General features: G+C 35.8%; 1 pseudogene; it reads left to right on the top strand.

Annotated features, from left to right (window-relative positions):
- Positions 1-5723: 5723 nt before the first annotated feature.
- Positions 5724-6364, top strand: LOC132028069 (ATP synthase subunit O, mitochondrial-like; annotated as a pseudogene).
- Positions 6365-7672: the final 1308 nt, after the last annotated feature.

Genomic DNA, 7672 nt, shown 5'->3' with positions numbered 1-7672 from the left:
AAAGTTCAGAGGTTCAAAGTTCAAGAAAATATTTAAAATTTCTGTTTCTGTTATAATACTTTAGTTTGCAGTATTACATAAGAATGTAAAGGCAATAAATAAATACCTATATGATCAATTTTGACATTTCATATTATTTAGTTCATTTTTATTATAACTTTAAGCTTATTCAATTATATTAGATTTTATGCATCACATACACAAGGACAGGCATTTTGATTTTGTTCCCTGATTCATCTCAAGTCCCAAGAAAATTTCCTGGTATAGAATGTGTTAAAAATTATTAATTGGATGAATGAACAGATGTCACTTCATTTTCAAAGGCTTAGCACACAAAAACCACGAATTTAATATTTTGTAATTCTTTCTTTTTCTTGTGATATCCATGTTTGAAGAGTTGCAGTGAAAACTGTTAAATTTATTTTTTGTGACTATATATGTATTTGCATAAGTTCAGTAAGAATCTTTTCTCTTGGTAACAGGATGTCCAAAAACGTAATTCTGCTTCTCTGATCTGGAGATGATAACATTAGATATACCTTAATATTATAAAGACCTTTAATTAAAAATAACCATGTTTTGGTAGAACAAATTTCACAGCATGCTGCTGAGAGATAAAAACAAACAAAAAACTTATACATAACAGTTTACAACCTGGGACTTCATCTAGTAGAAAAAAATACCTCAAGAAAGTCTCTTTAATCTTGTTAGAAAGACCTTTATCAGATGCAATTAATCAATTTTTGTGCCACCATATTCAAAGAAATATGTTCTTAGATTAACATATTGCACCTAAAGAAAACACCAAGACTTTACTGCATGACCCAAAAGTGAGAAATTCCAGGAATGGAGTAAATGACAGCTAAAGAAAACAGCTTTCCCACAATGACTGGAGCAGATCTGTACACCCTTATCTTACTGCTTCTTAATTTTTTTTTTCTCATCTCTCATGTCAAGAGACAATGTTCTTATCCATTCTTCCCAGTCTATTATAAAAGCAAAAATTTCTCTATTAGGATCCTGTCATCAAAAACTTTGAAACTTTTCATAAAGTCAGAGACTGCTTGATCTTTCCTAATTTCTCTTTGGTCCCAGATGCCACTGCATATTAACCTATAGGTGTTGCCTATTGGGTTAAATATTACAAGCAGGATGTCCCATACTTTGTTTCAACTTTTCCTAGACATAACTGTATTAGTCTAAGTGAACACTTGGTTAAAAAAAATTGTCAGCAATGACTCCATTTTTTACTGTACACTACATCTTGTTATAAATATAAAAATACTGACCTTGCTGACTTGTCAAAGAAAAAACAATAAATTACTTTCTTAAAAAAGACTTTCTGAAGAGTTTATGAAGCTTTTCCTTATAAGAGATGAAATGTCCTTGATCAACCAATGAACTGGACCATAACTTTACCCCTAATCTAAATTCTTGGTAAACAATGATGTAAAGTTTATTTAGTTCCTTAGCTCTATTCTATTGCACTGATAAATTTATTGAGAAGATAATAATTCAACATTTTTAGAGAAGTTAAATTACTTGAATGTTTAATGTATAATTAGTAAATATCAATCATCTTGATTTATTTCAAAGTGGAGATACCAACTCAAAAAATGAAATTTTAACATTGATTATCCTTCCCTTTTTTATACATGTTTCTACATTGAGTACCTTATTTTTTTTTACTATATTCAGTTAGCCACAGTATAGAACATAATTAGTTTTTGATGTAGTGTTCAGTGATTCATAAGTATAACACCCAGTGCTCATATAGCACATACCCTCCTCAGTACCCATCACCCTGTTACCCTCTCCCCCTGAAACCCCCATATTGTTTCTTGGGGCCCATAAGCTCTCATGGTTCATCCCCCTCTCTGGATTTCTCCAATTCTCCCTCTTTGGATATTGCTCCTTTCCCCTATGGTCCTTCACATTATGCTTATGTTCCACATATGAGTGAAACCATATAATTGTCTTTCTCTGCTTGGCCTACTTCACTTAACTTAATCCCCTCCAGTTCCATCCATATCCATGCGAATGGTGGGTATTCATCATTTCTGATGGCTGAATAATATTCCATTGTGTGTATTTCCCACATCTTTTTTATCCATTCATCTGCTGAAGGGCATCTCAGCTCCTTTTACAGTTTCACTAGTGTGGACATTGCTGCTATGAACATTGGGGTGCACTTGGCTCTTCTTTTTACTGTATATATCTTTGGGAGTGCAGTAGTAGTGGTTGCTGGGTCGTAGGGTAGCTCTATTCTTAACATCTGAGGAATTGTCATACTGTTTTCCAGAGTGGCTGTATCAGCTTGTATTTCCACCAACAATGTAAGAGGGTTCCCCTTCCCCACATCCTTGCCAACATTTGTTGTTTCTTGTTTTGTTAATTTTTGTCATCCTAACTGGTGTAAGGTGGTATCTCATTGCGGTTTTGATTTGTGTTTCCTTAAGGGCTAATGATGTTGAATTTTTTTTTCATGCATCTTTAGCCACTTGTATGGTTTTTTTGGAGAAGTGTCTGTTCATGTCTTCTGCCTATTTTTTGACTGGATTATGAGTTTTTTTGAGTGTTGAGTTTGAAAAGTTCTTTATCTTGGATACCAGCCCTTGATCTGTAATGTAATTTCTAAATATCTTCTCCTATTCTATGGGATACTTCTAAAAGACTCCACCCCCCATATTATTAGAACTCATACAGCAATTCAGCAATGTGGCTGGATACAAAAAATCAATGCACATAAATTAGTTGCTTTTCATACACTAACAATGTAACTATAGAAAGAGAAATTAAGAAATCAATTCTATTCATGATAGCAACAAAAACTGTAAGATACCTAAGAATAAACCTAACTAAAGAGATAAATATCTACATGATAGAAACTACAGAATACTTATGAAAGAAATTGAGGAAGACACAAAAAGATGGAAAAATATTCCATACTTATGGATTAGAAGAATGAACATTGTTAAAATGTCTATCCTGACCAGAGCAGTTTACACTTTCAATGCCATCCCTATGAAAACACATTGACAAATTTCAAGGAGCTGGAACAAACAACCCTAAAATTTGTGTGGAACCATAAAAGATCCTGAATCACCAAGGGAATGATGAAAAAGAAAAACAAAGCTGGAGACATCATATTGCCTGACTTCGAGCTATATTACAAAGCTGTGGTCACCAAGACAGCATGGTATTGGCACAAAAACAGACACATAGAGCAATGGAATAGAATAGAGATTCCAGAAATGGACTCTCAACTCTATGGTCAACTAACTAATCTTTGTCAAAGCAGGAAAAAATGTCCAGTAGAAAAAGACAGCCTCTTCAATAAGTGGAGCTGGGAAAATTGTAGAGCTACATATAGAAGAATGAAATCTGACGATTCATTTCCTTACCCTATATACAAAGATAAACTCAAAATGGATGAAAGACTTCACTGTGAGACAGGAATGCATGAAAATCCTAGAGGAGAATATAGGCAGTAACTTCTTCCACATCAACCATAGTAACTTACTTCAAGATATGTCTCCAGAGCCAAGTGAAAGAAAAGCAAAATGAACTTTTGGGACTTCATTAAGATAAAAAGTTTCTGCACCACCAAGGGAACAGTCAATAATTCAACTTTCTTAACAATTTCATAATTACCTAGTTGGGTTTGTTTAATGTCCATGAGGTTTTCGAAATATTAGTATTGCTGTGCTCATTTTCTTCCTAAAAAAGGTATACTCAATTAGCTGATGGTTTTGAAACCTAGAACATCTACAACTAACAAGACTATGGTCACTCAACATGCAGAAGTAATAAATAAGACTTATTTATCTGAACCTCAAGAGGGCTTCATAAAATTCCCAGATGAAGAAACTAAGAATTATTTTCTAACTACTTTTTTTTATACAACTGTGTCCTAACCCTAATAAGGGTGACTACTTAAAATAATAGAGAGAGTAAAATTCCCTGCCAAGATGTGACATGACTTTCTGGGATGTGTCCACCCAGAGATCTAGGACTAATAAATTTGTAGTTGATCAGCAGTGCTTTTCAAGAACAATCTTGATCAAAAGGTGGAAATGTGAAAGGTAAAATGAAATGCAATCACCCATGTCAAACTTTTAAATGGAAACAGGAGGCCATTAAAGAAGTAGTCTTTGGACTGCTGGATGAACCTATAGACTTTGACCTGGGATAAACTGCAAATATTCTAAGGATGCTGCCTAAACATCTGCAATTTGCTGTAGATAGAGACTTTGCTTAGTGATAGTCTTAGCAGCCAATTACCTTCAGCTAAGATTACTTTTCTGCTATAAACATTAATCATGATTCTTTTTTTGTTGTTCTTTAATTACTTTTATTTTTTAATTTTTTAAATTTCTTTTCAGTGTTCCAGAATTCATTGTTTATGCACCACACCCAGTGCTCCATGCAATACATGGCCTCCTTAATACCCACCACCAGGCTCACCCAACCTCCCACTGACTCCCCTCCAAACCCCTCAGTTTGTTTCTAAGAGTCCACAGTCTCTCAGGACTTTTCTTCCAATATCCCCCAACGTACTACTCCTCTCCATCTTCCCATGTTCTCCACGCTATTCCTTATATTCCACAAATAAGCAAAACCATATGATAATCGATGCTCTCTGCTTGACTTACCTCACTCAGCAGAATCTCTTCCAGTCCCGTTCATGGTGATACAAAATTTGGGTATTCATCCTTTCTGCTGGAGACATAATACTGCATAGTATATATGGATCATATCTTCTTTATCCATTCATCTGTTGAAGGGCATCTTGGACCTTTCCACAGTTTGATGACTGTGACCATTGCTGCTATGAACATTGGGGTACAGATGGTCCTTCTCTTCACTATATCTGTATCTTTAGGGTAAATACCCAATAGTGCAATTGAAGGGTCATAGGGAAGCTCTATTTTTAATTTCTTAAGGAACCTGCCACTGTTTTCCAAAGTTCCTGCACCATATTGCATTGCCACCAACAGTGGAAGAGGGTTCCCCTTTCCCCACATCCTCTCCAACACATGTTGTTTACTGTCTTGATTATTTTGGTCATTCTAACGTGTAAGGTGATATCTTAATGTGGTTTTGATTTTAATCTCCCTGATTGCTAATAATGATGAGCATTCACAAATCAATCAGTGTGATAGAACAAATCAATAAGAGAAGAGAGAACCACATGGTCCTCTCAATTGATGCAGGAAAAGCATTTGACAAGATATAGCATCCATTTCTGATTAATATGATTCAAAGTATAGGGATAGAGGGAAAATTCCTGAACTTCATAAAAGCTATCTATGAAAAACCCACAGCAAATAACATCCTCAATGAGGAAAAGCTGACAGCCTTCCCTTCGGGATCAGCAAGAAGTCAAGGATGCCCACTCTCACTTGTTCAACATAGAAGTCCTAGCAACAGTAATTAGACAACAAAAAGAAATAAAAGTTATTAAAATATGCAATGAAGAAGTCAAACTCTTTCTCTTTGGAGATAACCTCATACTTTATATGGAAAACCCAAAAGACTCCACCCCCAAACTACTAGAACTCATACAGCAATTCAGTAATGTGGCAGGATACACAATCAAAGTACAGAAATCAGTTGATTTCTTATACACTAACAATGAAAATACAGAAAGGGAGGATGCATGTGTGTACCCATTCATCTCTCCCTCTAACTTGGGTTTGACGTACAGGCTCCTGGAGAAGATGGCTGTCCCAGGTGTGTCTGGCTAGTCCCAGAAAGTGCAATGTTTTAGTACAACTGTAGTCAGGCCATTTTTCAAGCTCATGCAGCCACCTGTTCAGGTATATGGCATCGAACATTGCTATGCCACTGCTATTTATTCCACTGCATCTAAACAGAATAAACTGGAACAAGTAGAGAAAGATTGTTGAGAGTAGAACAAATCTTGAAAGAACCCCAAATGGCTGCTGCTTCCATTATGAATCCCTATAAATAGTGTTCTGTGAAAGTGAAAAGCCTAAATGACATAAGCACAAAAGAGACGTTCTCTCCTCTCACATCCAACCCAATCAATGTGTTCATAAAGTATGGTCACTTGGACAATACCGCTGGAGTCATTTATGCCTTTTTGACCATGATAAGAATCCACCATGGAGAAGTACTGTGCACAGTGACCACTGCATCTCCTTTAGATGAAGATACTCTTAATAAATTAAAAATGGCCCTGAATAGCTTCCTAAATAAAGGCTAGGTCTTCAAATTGGAAGTTAAGACTGATCCATCAGTCATGCATGAAATGATTGTCTGTATCAGAGAGAAATATGCTAAGTCTGTGAAAACCAAGATTCAGAAGCTAAGCAGGGCCATGCTGGAGGTTTTCTGAAAGTGCTGATTCTCTGTCAGTGAAAATTCCTAAACCTGAAGGAACAATAAAATGCTTCCTTAACAACAACAACAACAATACAGAAAGGGAAATTAGAGAATTAATTCAATTTACTATAACACCAAGAACCATAAGATACCTGGGAATAAACCTAACCAAAGACATAAAGGATCTGTACTTGAGGAACTACTCATGAAACTTTCATGAGAAACTCATGAAAGAAATTGAAGAAGACACAAAAAGATGGAAGACCATTCCATGCTCTTGGATCGGAGAATAAACATTGTTAAAATATCTATACTGCCTAGAGCAATCTCTACTTTCAATGCCATTCAGATCAAAATTCCACTGGCATTTTTCAAAGAGCTGGAACAAATAATCCTAAAATTTATATGGAACCAGAAGAGTCCCCAAATTGCTAAGGAAATGTTGATAAAGAAAAACAAAACTACGGGCACCACGTTGCCTGATTTTAAGCTTTACTAGAAGGCCGTGGTCACCAAAACAGCAAGATACTGGCACAGAAACAGAAACATAGACCAGTGGAACAGAGTGGAGAGCCCAGATATGGACCCTTAACTCTATGGTCAAGTTATCTTTCACAAAACAGGAAAAAATATACAGTGGAAAAAAGACAGTCTCTTCAATAAATGGTGTGGGGACAATTGGACAGCTATGTGTAAAGAAATGAAACTCTTGATAAAATCCCAATAGTTCATTTTTGCCCTTGCTTCCCTTGCCTTTGGCGAAGTTTTAGGAAGATGTTGCTGTGGCTGAGGTCGAAGAGGTTGCTGCCTGTGTTCTCCTCAAGGATTTTGATGGATTCCTTTCTCACATCGAGGTCCTTAGTCCAATTTGAGTCTATTTTTGTGTGTGGTGTAAGTAAATGGTCCAATTTCATTTTTATGCATGTGGCTGTCCAATTTTCCCAACACCATTTATTGAAGAGGCTGTCTTTTTTCCAAAGGACATTCTTTCCTGCTTTATCGAAGATTAATTGACCATAGAGTTGAGGGTCTATTTCTGGGCTCTCTATTCTGTTCCATTGATCTATGTGTCTGTTTTTGTGCCAGTACCATGCTGTCTTGATGATGACAGCTTTGTAATAGAGCTTGAAGTCCGGAGTTGTGATGCCACCAACTTTGTCTTTCTTTTTCAATATCCCTTTGGCTATTCAAGGTCTTTTCTGGTTCCATATACATTTTAGAATTATTTGTTCCATTTCTTTGAAAAATATGGATGGTACTTTGATAGGAATTGCATTAAATGTGTAGATTGCTTTAGGTAGCATAGACATTTTCACAATAA

This window comes from Mustela nigripes, chromosome 12 (genome assembly GCF_022355385.1).
Source record: "Mustela nigripes isolate SB6536 chromosome 12, MUSNIG.SB6536, whole genome shotgun sequence".
Lineage (NCBI taxonomy): Eukaryota > Metazoa > Chordata > Mammalia > Carnivora > Mustelidae > Mustela > Mustela nigripes.
This window is presented reverse-complemented; position numbering and strand designations above follow the sequence as displayed.